Here is a 24,663-nt window from a genome sequence, read left to right on the forward strand (position 1 = left end):
CCTTGTCCACCACCCACCATTTAAAGGAGTCACAGTTGTGTTGGTACTCTAGAACATGTGATACAAGGGGTGCATTATGCATTTTGCATCGTATTTGTGACTTATGGTCCCCTATCCTTTTGTTCACAGGCCTGGATGTTTGACCTATGTACCTCAAGTGGCAGGGGCACTCGATCAGGTAGATGACATTAGGTGTCTTACAATTGGAAAAGCGGTGGATTTCCCATTCTTTCCCATCTATCGGGAAGGATTTCAATTTTCGGATATCTCCCATATTCCATAGGGTGGATCTTGACTCCTTGTGTTTATTTCTGGCGTGTGTTAAGAGGTCTTTGAGATTTTTGGATCTCCTTAGGTCCATCTTGGGTAACGGTTCATCTGGGAGGCTCAGCTGAACGATGGGCCACAGTTTCATGATGATCCCTCTGAGTTGAGATGTGTGGGCATTAAAGGCGGTAATGCATGCCAGCGAGCCTTCATTGTTGGAATTGCGAGCTTTGGGGACCAGTAGTACTTCTCTGGGAGTGTAAAGCGTTCTTTTCTTTGTGTCTTTAAGTTGTTTTTTGGGTATCCTCTGTCTGCAAGTTTGTGTTGTAATTCTGAGGCATGGGTTTTAAAATCCTTTGTATCTGTGCAATTCTGCCTCATTCCTAAGAATTGCCCGTAGGGTAGGTTATCTCGAAGGCTCTTTGGATGGTTACTCCTGTAGTGTAGAGTAGTGTTGCGATCTGTTTCTTTTTTAAAGATGGAGCATGTCAATTTGCCATCCGATGCCAGTATGTTTAGGTCTATGAAGTTGACTTTCTTGTTATTGTGGCTCATGGTGAATTGGATTTCTTCAGTTTGATTATTGGTCCAGTTTACAAAATTATCCAGTTCTTGTTTGTTTCCATGCCAGATGAAGATGACATTGTCAATGTAACGATACCAGAGGCAGATGTTATTGAGAAATGGATTTGCCTCGTTCAGTATGAAGGTTTTTTCATATTCTGCCATGAAGATTATGGCTAAGCTAGGTGTGTATGATTCACCCATAGCCGTGCCGCAGGTTTGTTGGTAAAAAGTGTCGTTGAATGAAAAGTAATTGTTTGTAAGGGCAAAGTCCAACAGCTCAGATATGAAATTCGCCGGTACCCTTCTCTGGGTCATGTGTATGGCTAGATGTTGTCTGATGCACTCCACAGCTTGTTCTTGTGGGATGCTGGTATACATGCTTTTTATGTCCATAGTGACAATTTCTTCATTGTTGGGGTCAAAAGGCTTGTTTTCAAAAATGTTGATGGTTGCCATGGTATCCTTGAGATATGTCAGTGTGTTCTGGCATAAGGGTTTCAGAAAGAAGTCAATACATTTGCATAGGGGCTCTAAGATAGAGCCACGCCCTGAGACGATGAGTCTCCCTGGCGGAAGTGTCATGTTCTTGTGAATTTTTGGCAGGGTGTAAAACGCCGGAATCCTGCCATCCGTTGCATTGAGGAATGCCTCTTCTTTATCTGTGATCCATTCTCTTTCAGCTGCAAATTTCGTCATTTCATGAATTTTGGCTTTCAACATGTTGGTGGGGTCCTTTTTAAGTTTCTTGTAATTGTTGTCTTCATTTAGCAAGGTCATAACCATCTCAGTGTATTGGTCTTTACTTTGTATCACAGTCCCTCCTCCATTATCGGCCATTTTAATGACGATGTTCGAATTGTTCGATAAGGTTTTGAGAGCTTTTTGTTCTCCAGTGGTAAGGTTGTTTCTCTGCTGAGATTTGGTGGTTTTGAGTTTTTTGATCTCTTGTCTGAGACATTTTTCAAAAGCCACGAATGAAGAGGGGATGTCACTATCTTTGGGGTCAAAATCACTTTTAGGTCTTAGTCCTGTATCTTCTACTACCAAAGCATTGTCTTTGCCCTTGAAAAAGATTTTTCTTCTGATGGAGCGAAGAAAGGTAGAGATTTCACCATCCAATTGGAACCAATCGGTAGTATTCGTAGGTACGAAGGATAGGCCTTTCTCCAGAAGAGAGGTTTCTTCTTTGGAAAGAGGTATGCCTGAAAGATTGAAGACCAGGATTAGAACTGGCATCTTCTGTTGCCCCTGCGTCTCCTGCCCGGTTGTCCCCATTGGGGGTAATTGAAAAATGGCATCTGTGGTTGTGGAGGGGGTCCCCAGAATCCTCCTCTGGGGCCCCCTTGCCCTAAAAAAGGCATCATGGGTGGTGGTTGAAATTGGCCATAGTTGGTGTTCATTGCTCTGGGTTTGCTTTGGTCTCCTGTTGATGAACCTGAGCTTGAGTTATCTGAGCCTGAAAAGGATACACCCTTCCGTCGGCTTCTGTTCATACCTCCCTTTCTAGCCATTCTTTCCTTTTCTTTGGTTTCTTTATAGTCTGGTGCAAGGTAGGGATATACATTTTCCAACTTGAAATTTTTGATGTCCTTTGCCAATTTTTTGTGTTTTCTTTCTAGTGTTAGTGTTGAGAAGGTCTCAAGGGTGGCATCGATTTCTTTAAGGTTTTCCCTTGTGTTGGTAATGGTATCGTCGTTAAGGAACTTTGTTTCCTCATTTTTTAATTCCTCCAGCATCTTGGTATGGATCCTTTTAGCTGTGGTTATGGTCAGTGCCATCAAGTCTCTGCTACATTTCGTAGCAATTTTGCTGAAGTCTTCCATATATATCTTGTCATCTAAAAATAAAGCTCGTTCATTGCGTATTTGTAGGCCTAAGGGTACCATATTTGCTCGTAGATATTCCCGCAAGAAGTGTCCATGGACCTCTGTTCTAAAGCATAGTTTTTTGAGGTTAAGAAGGTCTTCCCCTGTGGCAGTGGAGTCCAGATTGGCTTGAGCTCCTTCCATGTTGAAGAGTGTAGGGCCCTGGATCATATCGTTAATTTGCTCCTCAGAGAAGCTCAGTGTGTGTTCCATGATGGTAGAGGAGGGAAGTAAGACAAGGGAAATGTGCGGGGAAAAGTGGAAGGGAGCAAGTCCTGCAAGGGTCGCTGCCAACGTAAAAAAGGTTTAGAAATCTCACGGGTAAAGAGAGAGGGGAAATTTCACATTAGTACATGGGTGAATCCATTTTGGAATCCCTATTATGGCAGCGCTATATCTACAAAATTTGTAACATAACGGTTAGCCTGTAGTTAGGCAGGACATAAGGCTAGGTAAATATTTAGTACAGGGGGGTGGTCCTACAGGCTATCCCTTATGTTACAAATTTTGAAAAGAGCACAGTAGGGGTGCCTTTAGCAATAGGAGACATTAAAAGCTTGTTAGTGGCCGCGGTTGGGGACCAAGCTGAAAATGTGTGGGTGAAGGTGGGGTACCCAGGAGTAACACTGAGCAATGATACCCATGATAGAGCCTCATTTAACAAGGTTAGGTCCACGATATGGGATGCCTTGTGGCGGGCATTCCCAGACACTCCAGATTTACAATCTATCATGCAGTGTAGTATGGGGGATGATGAAGAAGCTGCTCATTTTATTCTCAGGGTCGAAAAGTTGTGAAGGGCAGAAACAGGCAATGCCTGGGACCAATCAACACCCTTTTTCTTTTTTATAGAAGTGCAGAAGGCACACACCATGATAGCAATAATAGAGGCGAAGGTATGGCCTGAAATTCAAAGCATTATAGTCCACCATTGTAGAAGAATAAAATAGTGTGAGAAAGAAATGATTCAGAGGCAACAGTGCCGGCACAGTCAGTGGAGGGGTATGGCGTTCTTTCATCATACTCTTTACACGCTGTATTATTATACGCAGGAAATGCATCGATTTCCTCTTCATTGCGAGTACATTTCTGCGATAGCAGATGGCAGTTGTTTCAGCGCAAAATGTCTCTCCCCCAGTGCCACCCGCCCTTTCAGGTGCCCGCACCGGGACACACTTCTCCACACTATGCCTCGCTACTGCGCCACACTTACTTACCTGTGGATGCAAATAAGTTGAAAAGTCCCATATGCACACTTTCTCTGGAGCCGTTTTCATTCTTAATAGGACAGAACGATCTACCTAAGCCTGCCAAAACGATTCCACTAACATACTTGAAAAGTGGAAACACTTTCAAAAATTGCATTACTTCGCCTTACCTGCATGACGGTAAACCTCGTCTAGCTGCCAGGAAGCTGTGCGTTCATTGAATTTACTGAAGTTGCTATATCGCGTGCACTTTTATTTAAAAGCACGTACAATTACAATGTAGCAATGTGCTTGTAGACAACGCACTGGCCATTTGGGGGGGGTTAGTCCAGAACCCTCTCCTGTAGTATTAAACACTCGCCAACTGCCGACTCTGACTGTTCCCTTGGGGGATAACAGTTATTTCTGCATTTGCCTGCATTGCTATCGCGTGGCTGGCAGAAAGCTGTCTGTTCATTAAACAATCTGAAAAAAGAAAAAGAACATGTCTGTTTACATTGTGACTTTCACTTTCAGAGTGCTCGATGTTTGCTTTCATTTACGAACATACAACTGCATCGAAGAAATGCCTTTCGAAATAGGCTCCACGATGCAATATATTTCAATGGAAGGGCCTTCACTGAAATAACATGGAACCAGTGGAGGGAGGGTTCACCCCGAACGTGGCAAATGAAAGGATAGCAGCAGTGTGGGCTGAAAGAGGACAAGGACAGTTGGGCCACAACCCACAATTCTCGAGACAACAGTGGCAAGGAGGACAGCAACAGAGGCAAAGTGGGTGTCTAGGGTCAAGGGGAGGTGGGTTTGGGGGCCTGGGGCCAACAGGAGGGAGAACAGGGCAGTGTTGGACATGAAGCAGGCGGGGGCACTTCTCCAGAGAATGTCAGAGTAAGCAGGGTGCAGGATACAACTACAATCAGTAGATTATGGCCCTCCACCCCAAGGGACCACCCAGGGGCCAACTCCCAGAATGACCCCAATACCTTATGAGATCCACCAGGCTTACACACTGCTACCCCTACAAATGCCCAGCCCATTCCCACCGCAACACCTGCAGCATGCAGTTCACCATTATCAACCCTGTCCTAACACGCAATAAGCCGAAAAAAAGAAAACACATTTGGCAGCATACCTAATGGCAAAGTGGCACAGTTTCAAGGCGCTACAGTAGTAGGGAGGACACTTTTTCGTTTCCGTGAACAGATACATATCCCAACTAGGACTTGAATGTGCAGTCCTGTCAATGACCCTAAATCCAGAAGATGAACCGTTGGTAGGGGCAGAGATAGGGAACAAACAATTAATGTTTATGGCGGACTCAGGAGCTGAGAAGTTGTGCATTAGTGAAGGGGACTTCCATTATCAGGCAAAACTCTCGACACACAGAGATTCTCTGGGGCTCTTTTAATGGTTCCATACACAAAAAATTTAAATGTCAAGGCGGGCGGGAACGTTGCAAGAGTTCCCCTTTTATACTCTGAGAGTTCTCCTTTCAACATGCTTGGTAGGAATCTGCAGTAAAGTAAACATGACAATCTCATTCACTGACAGTGATATCATCTGCGCCACACATGGGATGGGTTCAATGAGGGCAATGCTCGTGATACATGCTATGGCATGTGATGTAGTGGTACGAGGCATCCCTGTCAACCCTGACATGTTCATTCACAGCATTACAGTGCTCGCACAAGCTGTCCACAAGATTACTAGAACTTGTTGGGGAGTAACCACTGATTTAGTCTTTTGGCCTCTGGTATCCCCAGATCTAGTTGCAGGCATAATACTCTCCCTGGGCCTAGAGGGTCTGCTGGTGTCAGCCAAAAGAATTGTAGTGCTAGGTACTGACCCTCAAGGATGCCAGTGGCGCACAATCCTGTGCATTGATCCTTCTATGCTCCTTCAAGGAATTGACAGATCTTGAACTATTTGAGGATAACAACAATGACGGGGAGATCATACTTGAAATTTGCATACCTTGTGAGATTATGGTACAGTGCTGAAGAGTTCAAAGCCCCCTCGTAGCTGTTGTCACTTCACCCCCATTCAGCCAGGCAGACTTACAACAGGTTCCCACGCATCTATGAACAACCAACCAATATGATGTAGGGATGATGAAAGAAGTGACCCCAGTAAGGATCAGACTAAAAGCTGGGGCAGTGTTACCCCGGTTCAAGCAATAGCCATTATCCAGGGAGGCAGAAGAGGGGATCAGGGAAACGATTACTACACCAAGGAATCATAGTACCTTCCACCTCATCATGTAACACGGCCATATACCCCTTTAAAAAGGCATCAGGGGGAATGGAGGATGATCCAGGATCTTTGCCCCCTCAATGACATAGTGCAGAAAGAATTTCCACTTGTCCCCAACCCGGCCTCCATTTTGTGCAGCATCCCCAAGGAAGCAACCCATTTTACAGTGGTCAATTTGAAGAACACCTTCTTTTCAGTATCCCTGCCCCCAGACTCACAGTACCTCATAGCATTTACCCTTAGGAAAGTGCTACAATCACACTTGTTTACCCCAAGGGTACTGCGAAATCCCCAGCAGAATATTGCACAAAGACCTAGGTAACATCCAGATGCCCAGCACAATAATTCAATACGTCGATGATTTATTGGTATGCAGTGACAGTGAACAGAACTGCAACAGAGACTCCATTGCACAGTTGCAACTGTGACAATGCTAAGCTCCAGTATTGCCAGCCGGAAGGACTCTACCTGGGACAACTCATTTCTGCAGATGGTAAAAGAATTATACATGACAGGGCAGCAACAGTGCGCGTCACTCCCAGGACGATGACAGTGAAAGACATGCAGACATGCTTGGTGTTGTGTTTCTACTGCAGGGAATAGATTCTTGATTATGCAACATACACAAGGACACTCTTATAGGGCATCAAGGAAGCACAAAAAGAATACAGTAAAATAGAATGGACCGCAGCCATGATTCAGAGTTTCAATGATCAATGATGGAAGTGATATCAACAGCCCCCGTCCTTGCCACCCTAGATTACATGCCGGAATTGTACATATTCTCACACTCCAATGGCATACTCATGACTGCGTACTGACACAAAAGAGCACAATGGGCCACAAGCCACTGGCCTAATACAGTTGCACACTAGATTCAGGGATGCAGGGACTGTTTGCATGTGAACAAGCTCTCCCTGCTGCGGCCTTTGCAATTGAAAAAAAGTTCCACAATTGTGATGCGGTGCTCCGTGACTTTATGCGTGGAACACTCAGTATTTGCTATCATAGATCATTCAAAGTCCACCCTCACCACCCAGTGGGCATTGGCATACAAGATTATTCTCTCAAGCCCACATATCCACCTTTTGAGGTGTAAAACAGTGAATCCGGCCACGTTCCGCACAGAACCATGAACTGACGAAGACTTGCAACAGCATGGCTGTGCAATTTATGAGGACGAGGAAGATGATATCCTCAAAGCCAGAGACAGCCCTTTAGAGGAAGGATAGGTACATTTTGTTGATGGATCAAAGACCATTGACCAGGACACGGGGCAGAGACATGTTGGGGCAGTAGTGGTGTTGCCTAGAGGCAGATGACTATGAGACACTAGTAATGAAAAGGTTGCCAATGCATTACTCAGCGCAAGCAGCAGAACTTGTATCCCTTATTGAGACCCTTCGGGTGTCGAAGGGATATTATGCCACCACTTATTTGGACTCTGTGGGCCTGATCACGACTTTGGCGGTAACCCTTAAATCCGGGAAATCTTCCGGCGGTAATAGCGCACATTTTCCCCGTTGGGCCCAATGGGGAATGAGGAATTCCCGAATGGGCCCAATGGGGAATGGGCAATAACCCTTCCGCCAAACCCATGATCCGGCGCTAATAGCGCCGGGGGGTTTGGTGGTAGGGCTATTAGCACCGGCGCTAATAGCGCCGGCATTACCATCCAACTTGTGATGAGACCCAGTATACCTCACCACAACAGTACAGGCAGGTCTTTCACGCTGGAGAAGGATGATATTCAGGCGGGTGGATTTTATTCACGAGTGCATCATGCTGCCCTGCTTAATACACACATTTCCGCCCTGGCAGCACCATCCGTAGTGGTGGTCATCAAATGCGCAGCACACATCAACAACAACGACAAGACCTTGTTGGGGAATGCAGCCACTGACGCAGCAGCAAAGGGTGCAGCTTATCTCTGGGTGACCACGCCTGCTGAATATGTTATCGCAGCAATCACCATGAGGCCAGAGACAGACCCATACACAGCCCTGCCCATAGCACAGATAATCGAGCGTCAGCATAGGGCACCAGAGGAAGAGCAAGAGATGTGGCTCAAATGTTGGTACTATGGGGGCCGCCTTTGGCCTCAGCATGGCCATTCTCCTCATGGCTGAATATGAATACAACTACGTATTAAACATCTCCAACCCATTTCTTGACAACATTATGTTATGGCATCGTTATATAGACAATATTATCTTCATTTGCAAAGGAGAAAACAACACCCTCACAGACTTCTTTAATTGGATCAACAGCTGCACAGAAGAGATCAAGTTCACCATGAACAAAAGCAACATGGAAATCAACGTTTTGGATCTCATGATCAGACCACAAAATAACAAATTGGAGTGCAACATGTTCAAAAAAGAAATGGACCGCAACACTATCTTACATTATAAAAGTCATCACCCCAAAATCCTGCGGGACAACCTATCATATGGTCAATTTTTAAGAGTCTGAAGGAACTGTACAGATATTTGAGAATTCAAAACTCACACTTCAGCATTGTATAACAAATTGACCACAAAATGCTGCCCTAAGAAACTGCTAAAAACACACACAAAAGAGGGCAATATTCACGCACAGAGAATGGTTACTCTCACCAAAAATACAGGATACCTCTAATGAAGACATCATGACATGCCTTGCAACATTTGGACCCAACACCTCCAAACTAAAAGGCATGATAATAAAATTCTGGCCTTTGGTTCAATTAAGTCTACCCAATGAGCCGATACCGAGAATGGCATTGAAGAGAGCCAGGAATCTCAAGGACATACTTACTCATGCCAGAATGAGCAAAAGCAACATCATATCTTCCATGTGGAATCTAAGAGAAATCCGCAGACATTATCCCTGCGGGAATTGCACTGCATGTAAATTGACTAGAAAAATGAACTCATTTACTATAGGGAGTAAGGATTGTCAATTACACCACTTTTCCAATTGTAAATCACTCAATGTCATTTATATTATTGAATGCCCCTGCGGCTTACACTACTTGGGACAGACTTCCAGACCAATCCATAAAAGAATTGGTGAGCACAGAATCGGGTGCAAAATTTACACAGCACCCCTTGTTTCACACTTTCTCGAATTCCAGCATGGACCAGACAATTTCCTATTGCGGGGTGGTGGACAAAGTGCTTAATACCAGCAATACCACTATTCATTGAACTTCAAAGAATCTTGGTGGATGTTCAAGCTCAAATCGATATCCACAGGACTCAATGAGGCACACCCATCGGGCCCCTACATCTAAATAGAGTTCCCCGCGCCCATGCCCTCTCAGGCCCTCCATCTTTTCCAGATGACACTGGCTTAACTGCATCACTATTGCACCTTGTCTGCACATTAATGCTACATTTCTGCACTAGGCACCCCTACCCGCCCCCCACTTTAACATCAGTGTGACACAGGCCATTGTCACCACAGGTTCCATGCCACAGGGTGACCCCATCCTCTACACCACCCTGCCTCTACTAATATGCTGGCTCTGATAAGGTTCAGCGGGCCCAACATCAATGCCATACTCCGGCTGCAAAATTTGCAACCCATGGAACCAGCTGAACAGAAACTTGCTAATCAGCATGTGTGCAGGTAATGCCCTGCCAGTGTTCGAGTATTAGGCCCTCTTCCATCTTGTTTCCTACCGAACAGACCACGCTTGTCCCCTATACCTTTCTCTCCACCTCTGACAGCTTCTGTTGCAATCGACCCGTTCCCATGACTATGGGACGCGGTACAATGGTGCGCATGCGCGTAGGAAAGCCACTGTACTTCTTAACACATGCGCACTCACATGCCTGCCACAGATCCATTCGCTCTCGCCAGCGCTTCAGGGCACACGCCTCTCTGAGTGCTCTTCCTGTTCTACCTTACGATAAGAACTCACCTACATGACAAGAGGAACCATTCCTCTTCTGAGATAGCCGACTGCTTACTGAACCTAGAGCGGCTTCTCCTCTTTTCTATAGTTGCAGGAACACGGTTTTTTCTGTTCCTGGATATCGCGTCCAGCAGCCCGTGCATCCATTCATTGCTCCTCACAGAAGCAGGCTGACCCAATTACATCGGCCACCATAGGCTGAAGGTAACTGTTTTGTACTTGGTTTCCTTGGTCCCCTCACCCTGCTTTCCACATTAGTGCATTACCCTGGACCCCTTTACCATTAACACACAGGCACATATTTCTTCTATCTCCAGAGCCACACTACCAGTGTTCCTACGTGAGGATCTGAGAAAGCTCCATCTTAGTGATTGTTTACAACACTACCCCTTTCAAGCCAGAAGGTGCCCACTCTGGGTGTAGCCCTTTTTAAGGTCAGTGAAGGACTGGATCTGTGAAAACTAGATTTTATCTTTATCTGTTGCTTCTGTGTATATATCTTCAGTGCATATATTCACAAACTGCACTTTGCAGCACATTTTAAACAAACCTTTTTAATTAACCTCCCCCTTCACATGTTTTAGGGGAGTCCCCGCCTTGGCTCCAGAAGAAGGCTGTTATTTGCTCAAAGCCGAAATGTCTATGCACTTCTGCACCATCTGGTGTCCCCGTGTTCCATTTTTTGAACTTTGAATTATGATAAATTTTCCTGACGTTGACCTATCACAAGGTCACCCTTTAGCCTGGCTTTGGTAGACCTACCCAAGGTCTCTCACCTAGATAAGCTACAGCATACACGTTTTTTTGGGCTGTTAAAATTGGATATAATTGTAATTTACATATAGGATACCAACATGTATTAGAATGTGACATATGTCTGCGTATTCCTGCTTATTTATGCTATCTGTTGCATTGCTTCACACTGATTTGATTTTTGTATTAAGTGATGCGCATTGTGGACTTCTCCTTTTGTACTTGCACTTTTTGCTGTCCACCTCTGTTTCTTACCATTTGGATTGTGCACCCTTGCAGAGGGAAATAGCTACGATACCCCCCAGCAAAATAATTATGGTTGAATTTTTATAACAGAAAATTGTTGTTCTTAGAATACTCAAAATAATAAAAGGTACAGCAATATATATAAGCTGAATTACACCACCTAAATTGAGTGCATGTCTGAATACTGTACGTTTGTTCATTACATGGCAAAAAGTAGTGTTTGCCTTTGATGCATGTTACACAGTTGAATCAATTTGCATTTACATAATTGCAATTACTGACTATCACAGGCAGGACGCCCCCCCCCCCAGTGTCAATCTATTTATAGCCCACAGTACTGTCCCTGTAGTGGGCCGTCCCTTTAGTTACCCTCAAACGTGGGTGTGTGCAGTCTCCAACTAACCTCTTATGGAGGCAACAATGCACTGGGAAAGTAGTGATGCCTGTGGAAACACTATGCACAGCGTTTGAGTAGTTGCACTACCCTTCTCACATCTCCAAGCAACACATTGCAACAGACATCCAGGAAGACTGGTTTATACCTAATCTCCAGGAACAGGTCTCAACAACGGTCGTTCAGTGCACCACATGTCAAGTATTCAATACAGGGATGACATTCCAAACATTTCGAGGAATGTCCTGCCCCGCCCCATTGGGCTATTCCACTAGCTGCTTATGGGGGAGAGGTGTAACGGAGCTTGATACCTTATTGTGGTGGTGTGCCCGTTTTCGAGATGGGTTGAGGCCTGTCCATGCATCCACCCGGATGTAAAATGTGCAGCAAAATTCCTCATATATGGGGGTTATGTGACGTTCTGAGATCTGACAATGGAAACAATTTTTTCAATGAACTCCACCGACTGACTCAGCAGCTGCCCAACCATTGTTGCCAGGGGAACTGGTATATGTCAGAAGGTTTGTATGGGCCCTCTGAGGATGTGTGTTTTCCATCCCTCTCGTAGTGAACGTGAAAGGGCTCTGAGTTTGGCTACACCTCTCAGACATCTGCAGGGCCCCACTGAATTCCAAACCAATCACTCAAAGCTAACTCAACAAGCTTACCACATCTTACTTAGCTCAATGCTAACAATATGAGTGCATGTACACGAGATATACAAGATATAGAGACATGCATCGCTGCTAATGACAGCAATACCTGCATGACTGTGTGTATGAGTAAAATGTTTGAAGTATTACTTGGTAATGTCAAAAATCTTTTGTTTGTGCTTGTGCTGCTGTAGTCACTCACAATTTTTAATTTTGCATTATTGTTCTTTCTTTTTGTTGTCCTTGGTTACTCAACACTCATCAATTTATGAACTCCGACACAATGCGGTATTGATTTTGTTAATTTTATATGGCCTTTTACTATATGTATTTCAATGTATTTAATTGTTTGTGCTTAATGTTCTCTCACCAACTTATGCACAACATGTTTTTTTTTTTGAAAATCAATTTTATTAAGTTTCCTTGGTGCATAACGAGGTTACATTCTTGCATTGCATTTATTAATGTGAGTTAACATAAAGAGAAAACCAGACGAAACACACCCCATGCCCCCCCCCCTCCCTCTCCCTCCCCCCACCCCCCTTCAGTTCGCGCTTACATAGCCTTGATAAACACTTGCACAACGGGCTCTCTTAATGATGGAGGCGTCAATACAATATGCGTGTGGCACGCCAAAGTCATATGGGCCAAACGAGTTCAGTTCTCAGCCGGGTCCTTGGCCCATGGTCCCACATCCGTGGGGAGGAGGGGAATCCCTCAGCTCAGTCTTCAGGACCTAGACCACTCGGCCGTACTTATCAAAGAAGGGGAGCCAAATTTCCTCGATACTGGACTTAGACTCATCGAGCAGGTGTGTGAGGAACTCCATGTCGTAGATGGCCCTTACTTTGGTCACCCAGGTTTTTTCCCCTGGCATTCTCGGGTGTTTCCATTTCTGCGCTAGACAGCATCTAGCTGCTACCAGCATCACCTGGAGCATGTGATCATGAGTGTTACCCCGGTCCTCTTCGTTACTAATCCCGAAGAGGAAGAGCCACGGGCAGGATACTCGTTCTATCCCATCTACCCCTTTGATCCAGGTCCGCACCTTGTCCCAGTATTTCTGGACCACTGGGCATCCCCACCACATGTGGATATAGTCACCTCTCTCTGTCCTACATTTCCAACAGTGTGGGTCATATCCTGGACGCATTTTGGCTATTCTTTGCGGGGGGTAGTGCCATCTATGTAATATCTTGAGGGCCTGATGGCGATATTGGAGGGAGGATGTGGATCGATTGGCCCGTCTACACATCTCTGTCCATCTCTCGTCATCAATTTCCTCGCCCAGGTCCCTACCCCATTGTATGCGTGCTGGTGGCGGGTCTCGGGGGATGGAGAACAGAAAGAGCTTGTATAGGCGGGAGATTATCCCCTTGGAGCCCCTTGCGGTCAGAAGGAGTTTTTCAAAGTCTGTGAGTTCCCTCCTGAGGGTATCACCCCAAGATGGTTCCGTGAGGGCACCCTTAAGCTGAAGATATCGGAACGGGGAAAGCGTGCCTATTCCCAGGGCTTCCTCAAGGTCCTTCAAGGGGAGGAAGGAGCCCCCCACCCACAACTGGCCGGTCCTACTAAGGCCCGCCTCGAACCATGTCTGGTAGGCTGCTGGTTCCGCTATTTTGGCCAGGAAAGGAGGGGCCCAGATGCAGCTCAAGGGGGAGGGCCATGTCGTGAGCCATCTATAGTAACCTCCCTCTCTCCACAGGGACCACAGTACTCTTAGAATCGGGTGGTTCAAGACTGATCTGGGGATCGTTCTCCTTGGGACCCAGAGCCATTCCTCTAGTGTGACGGGCGCCAGGGGCCTATTGTCCATGGCTACCCACTGTTTTTTCGGTCCCGGTGAGAAGTGATCGACCAGGATCCTCAACTGGGAAGCCCTATAATACGTCTCGAGATCAGGGTAGCCCACCCCTCCATCTTCCTTGGTCCTAGTCAGAACCTCGTATGAAATCCTGTGTTTTTTGCCCTGCCAGAGGAATCTAAGGAGGATGCGTTTTGTCTCGTCAAAAAAGGCCTTGGGGACTTGGACCGGGAGCATTTGAAAGAGAAACAGAAATTTTGGGAGGATAACCATTTTTATAAGGTTAAGGCGTGCCATCCATGAGAGACCCGTTCCCGCCCACCTTTCTATGTCTCTCCTGATTGCTGACCAGAGGGGGGGGAAGTTGGCCCCATACAGGTCCTCAAGGTTACGTGTGATTTGGACTCCCAAGTAACGGAACCCCTCATCGCTCCGCTTGAAGGGGAGACCCTCCACAAAGGTCACCTCCGTGTCTGGCAGGTTCCCACCCATGAATGCGACCGATTTGTCCAAATTAACCTTATACCCCGATAGTTCTCCATATCTTGCGAGGCCCTGCAGAACCCGAGGGATTGTTTGGGACGGTCTGGTGACATAGAGCAGGGCGTCATCCGCAAAGAGGCAGATCTTGCAGTGCATATCCCCCATCTGTACACCACTGATGTCCGCATCATTGCGGATCGAGATTGCCCACGGTTCCATCACCAATGCGTAGATTAACGGAGACAGGGGGCATCCCTGCCTCGTGCCACGTTCAAGGGGGAATTCCCTAGACTCAATCCCGTTAGCCACCACTCTGGCCGAGGGGGAGGAGTAGAGCGCGGATATCCATCCCAACCACCTTGGACCCATCCCCACTGACAAGAGAACCTCCCTCATGAAAGCCCAGCTGACCCTGTCAAAGGCCTTCTCCGCGTCAAGAGCCAGTAGGAGAGCGCCTTCATTCCTGGCCTCGGTCGTGGCCAATACATGGAGGGTCTTCCTTAAATTATCGGAACCCTGTCTATTGAGGACGAATCCCGCCTGATCAGGATGTATCAGGCGTGGGAGGGAGTTTTCCAATCTGGAGGCCAGGATCCTAGCAAAGATCTTGGCATCTAAGTTGAGAAGTGAAATGGGTCTGTAAGACCCACAAGCTGCCCGGTCTTTACCAGGTTTAGGTATGACGGTGATGAGGGCCTGTAGGAAAGTCGGGGGGATCGTGTCGTTGCCTCTAATTTGGTTGAACAATTTGGTCAGGGGCTTCACTAAGGTGGACTGGGTCTGTTTATAGAAATCCGCTGTGTAGCCGTCAAGGCCAGGAGCCTTTCCGGCCTTCAGTCTCTTGATGGCTCCCTCCACCTCCTCTTCTGAAATTTCCCCCTCGAGGGCCTCCAAGTCCTGGTCGGTCAGTTTGGGGAGGGGGTGTTCTGCCAGGTAGGAGGCAATGTCCTCCCGAGATTCGCCCGCTTGCCTAGAATAGAGTTTGCTGTAGTACTCAGCAAAGCATTCCGTCACTTCATGCCGGTTCCCATGAACCCTGCCCTCTTCGTCGGTCAACCGGGTAATCCCTCTCTCCACTCTACACCCCCTCGACCTCTGAGCCAGCAGAGTGCCTACCCTGTCGCCCTGTTCGTAGTATCTCTGTTTGGTATATCGCATCCTCTTAACCACCTCCCCTATGAGAACCGTATGGAGCTCCTGTCTTTTGCCCTGCATCTCGTCCAATAGTGCCCTCCGGTCCACTCCCGGGACTCCCAGTCTGGCCCGCAAGATCTGCAGCTCCCCTCGGAGTCTGCTCTCGATCAGGCCCCTCTCTCTTTTACGCCTCGAGCCCTCCGCTATGAGGAGGCCTCTGAAGGTGGCCTTCCCCGCTTCCCATACCATGGACATGTCCGTCTCCCCCGTGTCATTTGTCTCGAAGTAGGCCAGCATTTCCTGCTTCATGAACTCACGGAATACTGGATCCCTAAGGAGCGTGTCGTTGCACCGCCATCGAGCCGATCTCGGGGCGATGGGCAGGGACCAGTTAGCTATAAGTAGTTCATGGTCCGACCACGTTATGGTCTCGACTTTTGGTTGGGTCATCGCCCCATCTCCCTCCTCTGAGGCCAACAGAAGGTCGATTCTGGTGTAGGTGCAGTGCGGGGGAGAAAAGAATGTGTAACCACCCTGGGCCGGGTACGCCTTGCGCCAAACATCTACCCAGTAGTGATCCTTCAAGAGGTTCTGCAAGGCCAGGTTATCCCTCGTGATCCCCTTGGGTACCCCACCTCTGGCGGACCACCAGTCCAGTTGGGGGTCGGCTATGAGATTAAAATCACCCCCGAGAATCATGGCCCCCTCGGCCCATTCATCCATGACACCAAAGATCCGTGTGAGGAACTCCACCTGGCCCGTGTTGGGCGCGTATACGGTGGCGAGAGTAACTCGCTGCCCCTCGCAAAGCCCCTTGACACCCAGAAATCGACCCCCAAACCCCCTCTTGGTTTCCACCCCCGTTAGTTGGAGAGCCCTTCCCAGGAGAATGCCCACCCCCTCCTTCTTCGAGGTCGGGTGTGAAGCCCAATAGTTGCTACCGATGTCTTTCCCCTTGATTCTGGATTCCCTCCCGCGCTTATAATGTGTTTCCTGTAGAAATAGGACCGTCAGGTGTTGTTTTCGGAACATGTTGCCCGTGAGGGATCTTTTATTTTGAGAGTTTAGACCCTTGACATTTAACGTGCCCACCTTCCCTTCAATCGTTGTCATCATACCGTGTGCGTATTCTGAACCCCTCGTGGTGATTGAATTTTAGTGCCCCTTGCCAAGCGTATTCTTGCGGTCTGAACTGAATTTCCCCCTGAGTCCCCCAAACTACCCCGTTATCCCCCCCATCCCCTCCCCCCTTGCAACTGACCCCCCTCCCCGTGTCTTCCCTCCCCCCTCCCCACCCTTGTACCTTGAGGCGTCCGTCCACTCTCCCCAACATGTGTTGGGGCCGGTCAACGAACCACCAAGGACTCCAACCCCAGCCCCGGGGTTTTCGTGTGTCTGGAGAGTCCCAGATCGCAAGTCCGATTCAGGTCGGCCCCTGCAGGCCTTCGGTGCACTTAACCGAGACAAAAACCAGAGACCCCGCCCGGGCCCTCAACCCACAACCAGAAACCCAAACGCGGGGCAACACAAATAAACAGTTAACTTTTTAACATAATGGTCTGCCGACCCAAGGTCCGGTGGGCCAAACGCGACACCGCCGCGGTGTCCGTTCAAGGCAGTTCGTGGGCCCGGGGCCTCCTGCGTCCGTACCCTGAATCGTCTCTCACCTCATGATTTTCTCTCCTTCCAATCGAACGTCATTTTCATGAGTCAGTGTGATTTTCCGGGTTCATCGACGGGTGTCTGGTTTTCCGAAACTTTCGGGCCCCCTTGACCTTAGATTTCCCACTGTGATTTCCTGGGCCGTCGGGACCCCTAGGGGGGTCCCGTGGTCCTCCCTCCTGGGCGCCCGAATGGCCCGCCTGGTCGTTCACCAGATCGTCCGTGGCTCTTCGTATGTCCTCCTCCGACACCAGGTGGTGTTTCTCACCTAGCCACTCAAACTCCAAATAGAAGGGGTGACCCCACCGATATCGGACTCCTTTTCCCTGCAACCATCTTGTGAGTGTGCCGCATTTCCTCCTCATTGACAGGGTTAGGGCCGAGAGGTCTTGGAAGATGGATACCTTTGAATCACCGTACTGTATGGTGCCAAGATGTCTCGCCTTTTCCAGGATTCTGATCTTGTCCCTGTAGTAGTGCAGCCGAACCAGAACCGAGCGTGGGCCTCTGCCTCCCCCCCCCGCTCGGTGCACCCTGTCGAAGTTGGTCGCCCCCACGTCTTCCGTTCCCAGGGCGATCCTCACGATATCGTGCACTTTGCCTTCAAGTCCTTGTACGGATTCGCCCTCAGATTCCATCAGGCCAAAGATTCGAAGGTTGTTCCTCCTCTCCCTATTTTCCATGTCGTCAACCTTGAACCGAAGCTCTTCCTCGCGCCTTTCCATGTCTCGGAGTCTCATGTCCATTTGGGTTTCGAGGAGTGTCGCCGAAAGTTGGTTATTCTCGACGCCCTCCACGCGGTCTTCTAGGGTGGCGACCTTGGTGGTGAGGTCGGCCAGTTTGGCCCCCATGTCTGTCCTCATACCTCGTATCTCCTCCAGAATCGTTTGGATGTTGTTCTGGATAGCCCCCAGATCCGGGGGTGGGACGGTGGGGCTACCGGCGGCCATGGTCCTTTCTTTGGGAACAAACTGATATTTCAGCAAGTTCTCTCTCCAGTTCATGAGGGGTTCGTGTCGGCCAGTTTACGACGGACGCCGCCTTTCTCCGGGTCAGGCCGGGCCTCGGGCACCAGAGGCGCCGGGCGTGCGTTCCCTGTGTGGGTGGACGGTTTTCTTCAAGTCGGAGGATGCCCAGGGGAGGAAGCGCCGCGGGCTCACCCTCTCGGGCCTATTCGTGGGCGGCGCGGCTCGTGCTGTCTCCTGCGCCACTCCGCGCCAGGTCGTGGGGGAGGGGCAGCCGATATCGCCTTGGTCCGTGTAACTCCGCACAGGAGCGTCGGATCGGAACCAAAGTTGGACCCAGGTGGGGGCCACAGGCTTCCACGTCTTTTTGGGGGGGGTCGCGTAGTATATGGGACCCTCGTTTCGCCGATAAATCGTGATTCACCCGGGGCTGGGTGCGGAGCTCGACGTTCAGGCGTCCATCCTGCCCGCGCCCCCTGGTGGCCTCCCTGCACAACATGTTTTAATGTACCTTGTCAAACTACCCCTCATACTGTCCCTGTGTAATATGCCACTCAGCTTTCAAATCGTGATTTTTCCTTTATTATGATTGATTTAATTTCTGTTTTTGGCTAATAAACACATTTTTCAAATTTGTATGTTACCTAAGCCTCAGATGAAGAGCTGTTTAAGGCTCAAAACACTTTTTCCGTGCTTAAATAAATCCTTTGGATTTCAATCTTCAATTTGTACACTTCCTTGGCACAGTGAGACTGGGTCCCGCTTGTGTTTGATTTGAACTTTCTCAGTGGCCTTATACTGGCAGTATAACCACACCTCCCAGATACCTGCAGCCTTGGCGTACTTCCCTACAACTTTCTGATATACAAGCACTGAGGATTAGTGACTTTCTCTGCCAACTGTGTCGATGTTGGAGTGTACTTTTAAATGGTGGGAAGCTGGTATCAACACAAGCTCACCCGCACCTGGTTGTTCAGTCTGCATGCTGCACACGCAGGTGGAACGTTATTGACAGGGTTAGAAGCCAACCAATTGTACAGGACCACATAGTTGGGGTCATATAGTGTGTGTAGCCAATGGGACGTCGTACATTTAGTGACGTTCATAGTGGCCATTTTGAAGGGAGGGATTAGTTGTCCCACCTGATGTTAAATATTCAATTATTTCTCTCTGTTACTCTATACAGATATAACACATATCATTAGTTATTCACTTAGACGCAATCCTGCTTCCCGATAGGTTTTAGAAGTTTGCCACGTAGGATGACGTTGGTAATGACACAGGTCAGCACATCAGCTATGACAAATTTAGGGTATAAGAACCAGGCTTTTTAACGAAATGGTTGAATATCGAGCGATTGCAGATGTTCGTTGTACTCTCTGTTTTAGTTACTTGCATTAAAGCAGACAAACATGTTGCCAAGCTATTTGTGTCATCTGAATTATTGATGTTTGATTAAAATCTGCATCCCCATCCATCTCCAGGGTATTGCTACTCATCTTAAAGGGCTGGAAGTCTCCAGTTCACCTGCATTTCACAATAGCGAGTGACCCCAGCCATAAAACCAATGGCCATAAAAGATCTGAGCATGTACGGCCATTTCAGGGCCCCTCATAAATACATCATTTGTAACGCAAGGTACAGGGAGGGATACATTATAGATCAGAACAAGGGCAGAGGCCTTGGGTGTGAGGGGTGTGATATCTACAAAGCACAGAATGTGTGGGTCAGCGTGAATGTATTTCTACCTCCATTTCCCCTGGCACCAATCCCAAGCCTCCCAGGTGCATGCCACAATGCTGTAGTAGTAGTCTTAGTGTATTTTAGCCGTCTTGCAACTGTAACTTACAAGGAACCTGACCTTCCCTCCTTGGGGAGATAAGCCCAGATGACCCACGTGGGAAGAGACAGACAGTGAAAAAGAGAACCAATAGAAGCCTGGCATCCCTTATGGAGCAGGCCCATGTATAGGGTCTCATCAACCAGAGGCTCTAGTTTTTATTGTATAGCGATGATGATAAACTGCCTTTTAAGCTTCTACCTGTACTAAGTTTGACCAGAACGTTCTCAAGCAGCAGAGTTCTTTGCTGATACCTTTGTATTCTGTACAATTAAACCTTGCTATCTTTGTAAGCAATCTTTTCGCCTTTTTCCATTGAGGGTTGTACTCTTTCTGGTGTGAGTGTAAACAGGGACTTGCCATCATTTCCTATTTGCTTTCGCTTCATTGTGCTCCTGTCAAGGACAAGTTAGTTCATCTGGGGTGGCAGGAAAATTCCAAGGAGTCCAGGAGGTTGAACAGGTTTTTTTTTTTTTTAAATAGGTCTGTTTTTTTGTCTTTGCAAGAAATGCCTATGGGCTTTAGTTTAGGATTCACATTGTGATGAGTAGATCCGAGCCCTATTACCATCGGGCATTTGCTACTGGTCTTTTAATACAGCCATAGACATTGCTTTGTGAGTTACATGGCTATAACTGATGGTTTTGCAGATGATTTGAGATGGGGTAGAAGCAGCTTTGACAAACAGCTTTGACGACCTGTACGGTGGAAGTTCAAATAGAGAATGGGAAGGTGACCCCATGTTTATTTCTCATGGGATGAGCCAGCTAAGCTTATTTGTTGAGTAGCAGGGATAGTGAGACAGCAGGTAAATCCAATGTGGTCCATAGTAGTTGTGATGTGGGAACACTTGTAGCTAGTTTATTTGCAGCTTTAGCAGCAGGTTCATATTTAACAGTACAGTTACCACTGTCTATTTTACACCCCCAAACCCTTCACTCCATGCTGCGTGTCAGGTAAGAATTGGTGCAGTCACACTGTGTGAGACTACACAACACTATTATGCTTGGTATTAGGTAACCCACCTTTTCAAGAGGGGTAAATGTGAGCTGTAGAGCTGTACAAATACAAGTAGCCAAGTAACACACTCAAGGTTTCATTAATATTTATTTATTTATTTATTTAATGTCAGTTTTAAATAAGCATATTTAAAAAGGCAATTTGTTTTAACAGTTCAAATATACTTTGAAATGATTTTTCAGAATCAAAACAAGTTAGTGGATAATCTTCGGATATGCTTCATACACAATCCCTACACCTTGAGGGTGACTTCAATCACAAGGACCATAGTGGAATTTATATATCACACTAGTATCATTTACAGACTCTGAGGTTGCAGAAAGGAAAGGGTTAGGGAAGTAGAAAGGTTAGAACAGTTTCTCAGTAAATGTGAGGACAACTGAATCCTCCAATGAAGTCTAGATAAGCCTTTCCCAGCAGTACCAGTATACACCAAGCTACCACCTATGAGGGACAAAGTCAATGGGCTAGAATAGGGTCTTCAGGGAGCCACCAGGATAGCCAAAGTAATTTGGGACACAGTCTATGGACCTGATGCAAATCTTGAATCAAAGACTTGCACAAAGTTAGAGAGTTCAGAAAAATCACTTGTAAGGCCCCAAGCTGTTAAACCTGTGAGAAGGGAGATGAAATCAACTCGAAAAGGTAAGCCCATGCAATTCCCACATGAGAAGAGCACGGCTAAAGGCAATAAGGTAGTACCCCAAGTCTAAACAGTACCCCTGGTTAGAAGAAGAGTGGTCCAGCTGGATTACGTCTTGCTACAGCGGTGCAAATGCTGGTTCCTGAGCCTCAGTCGTCGGGACAAGAGGGAGGACGCCTGGAGGGCTCATGCGCTGGTACTTGGGAGGTCGTTGGCAGCTACAGGCTCTTTTCGATTCAGCGGCACTTCACAGTTTCAGTGCTTAGCAAATAGCACTGATGTGGATCTCGGACACTGCTTGGACTCTCTTTGCTCCCTCGTTCCTGCACTCTGATGAGAGGACTCTGCATCTGGAGGTCCTGCGCCTGGATGTCCTTAGGAGTCTACTGGAGCTTCTATCTGGATTCGTTCTGTGGCAGATGTTGCACTCGACTATGGATACTCAACTCCTGGCATTGGACTCTCACAGCAGCGAAGATGCACAGCTAGTCGGGGATGGTGATCCAGTGGAGTTCGTCTTGGGGTTAGTTGGTCCTAGTAACCCAAGGGGAGAAGTTGTTCCATATGGAGCTTCTCTGTCGAGGTGATAAAGATGGTCAGCACGGCAGCAGGACTTCACCGGGCAGTTCAATGATCCAGGAGGTTGTAGCAAGCTTTGTTCATGGTTCCTTGGTTGGGCGTTTCTCCCAGTGGTTGACTCTGCCTGTAGTCCCAAAAACCTTGCCTTTTAAGCTAGTTTCTCCCATTCAAGCACAGCCTACGCTATCAATCACACAGCAGTGTGGCTGTCCTGAGAGGACATGCCAGCCAGCCAATCAGGACTGGTTGCATTTGGGACCCTCCTTCACATGCTGTCCTTCCAGACACAGTGGAGCCAGGGGCAGGCTTCAGGACTGAAGCACGCCAAAGGCAAGACTAACAAAGGGCTCAAACCTGTCTCAACACACACAGTAAAACAAAGTAGACAGGGGCCATTTTGACAAAATGTTCACCCATGGGTGCTGTAATGCAGCTGAGGGTTTAGCCTGCAGTAGAAAAGCACAATAGTAGGAAAAAGTAAACCACTGCCACCAGCCATTTAAGGAAGTGAGGGTAACATAAAAATGTTATATGGAATATAGGATAAGGGGCTACTAAGTAACCCCCCGGCACTCCACATAAGATGGTGTGTGCTGGACCTACAAATAGAAAAGGTAAGTAAAGTCAATTTCATTTTACTCTTCTTGGGAACTGTAGTTCACACAATAAAAGATATTTACACCATAAGAGAAATCCAAAGGAATTGTCGTTGACACTGCACTCAAGGTACTGTGTGTCCCCATACAAAAAGAAGATGCCTATGGAGTTTGTCGAACTCCAAAAACAGTGAAAACACGAAATCCAAATCAGGTAAAAACACATGAGAGAGTGAGAAAAAGGTCTTGCTCAATCCACGGTTAAAATTAAAATGCCCTAAGTCTAGCAAAAGAGCTGGGAGTCGCTAAGGTTAAAGGGAAATAGCACAGAAACTAAAATTCTCCCTAACACTGCGTCCCCCCCCAATTGGGGTTGCTACAGTATATGACAGGACATTTTGCAGACCTTTTTACAAGTAATTTTTTGTCCTGTTTTGTGTGTTTGCACTATAAGTCTAATACAGTATCTGGGACGACTGGTGGATGTGAAGCAACAGAGCAGCAGAACACCGCGAACAGAGCACCATTGAAGCAGTCAAGCAGGGACATTTGCTCTTCTAGAGCAGGAAAGAAGAGGCTGTTAAGATCCACTGGCAGTGGAAGATACAGAATTGGGATACAATGTTTGTGCACCACTTGAGTTCCTTTGGCTCCTTAGTTTGTTGGAATTCAAATTTTAAGAGAAAATGGCTCAAAGTCTACACGGCTGGACGTGGCAGCTGCCTCCATGAGCTCCTGATAAATCCTTCCTTGTCGTTACTGTTTCCTAAGAAATACATCAAGATGTGGATTTCGTGTCTGCTTCTACTAGTAATGAAAGAGGCTAGATTACATTATCCTTCAATCAGACATTTGCAGCTGGGATGATGGTCTGAGTGGGGATAATTCAGGATTAATTTGCTCTGATGAGAAGGGCACTGTACTATTTAGGTGTGACAGGAATAGTGACAGGAATAGCAAGCGGGCAGTTACTTGAAAGTTAGATTTGAGGAGGTATGAGGCAGTCTTAAAGGGCAAGGGATTGGCACCAACTGTGTTTAATCTTTGCTGTGTTTTTCGAGGGAGGGGTAGCAGTTGGTGGCAAAGTCGAGTGATTTATGGGATACGGTCAGTTGTGTGTAGACATATTTCAAGGTTCATTGCTGAAAGGACTTACCTACACGATTTGACAAAACAAAGATAATACTTGAGGTGACAGATATTGTCGTGACTGACAAGATAGAGTTTGGTATTATTAAAATACTGATGTATATGTGTAGCCCATGGCCCAAATAGGACCCATTTAGATATGGCTACATGCTTGTCCCTTAAAGGAAACCCAGAAGTAAAGACACAGACACCAGTGTGTTTAAAAAATATGTTATTTTGTGCAGTACTTTTAGTGTGTGTTGTACTGGACTGATCCATCCAGATCAACCTGGGGCTTGGTGGAATGTTAAGAAATATAAGACAAGAGCTCTCTTGTCCAAGAATGGGCTGGGCAGTGGAGAACAAATGTGGAATGAACATAAACATTACAAAAACATTTTTAAAAGGGAGAACAGAAAAATAAGAGAAAAGGAAGCAGCTGTGATTATGGGCTCCCCGGGGGCTGCCTCATTGATAGCCCCCCAGGTCCCAGAGATACCTTTTGGCAGGGCCGCGTTTGGGAGGTTACCTGCCATCTGTACAAGGGGCCTGGGCGCATACCCTGACCTGCCCGTGCACCCATGGAGCCATGGCAGACCGAACATGCCCAACATTGGTGCATAGCTGGCCAGGGCAGAGAAGAAGGCAATATCCTATGATGGCCCACCTAGTGGCCAGCTGGGATGGGCCCTAAAAGGT

The 24,663-nt window shown here is 47.3% G+C and overlaps 1 protein-coding gene across 2 annotated transcripts in view; it reads right to left on the bottom strand.

The window, feature by feature from the left end:
- The window catches only part of SMIM36 (small integral membrane protein 36), a 358,993-nt gene that overhangs the window by 95,800 nt on the left and 238,530 nt on the right, over nt 1–24,663 (bottom strand). Inside the window, exon 2 of one of the 2 annotated variants that reach the window (XM_069654934.1) lies at nt 4,078–4,372. The exons of the other annotated variant lie outside the window; for it this stretch is intronic. The gene's annotated coding sequence lies outside the window, so the exon portion shown is untranslated. The remainder of the gene's footprint in view (nt 1–4,077; nt 4,373–24,663) is intronic. 2 annotated transcript variants of the gene reach the window in all.

The sequence above is a fragment of the Ambystoma mexicanum genome, chromosome 3q, assembly GCF_040938575.1.
Source record: "Ambystoma mexicanum isolate Mex_15411 chromosome 3q, UKY_AmexF1_1, whole genome shotgun sequence".
Classification (NCBI taxonomy): domain Eukaryota; kingdom Metazoa; phylum Chordata; class Amphibia; order Caudata; family Ambystomatidae; genus Ambystoma; species Ambystoma mexicanum.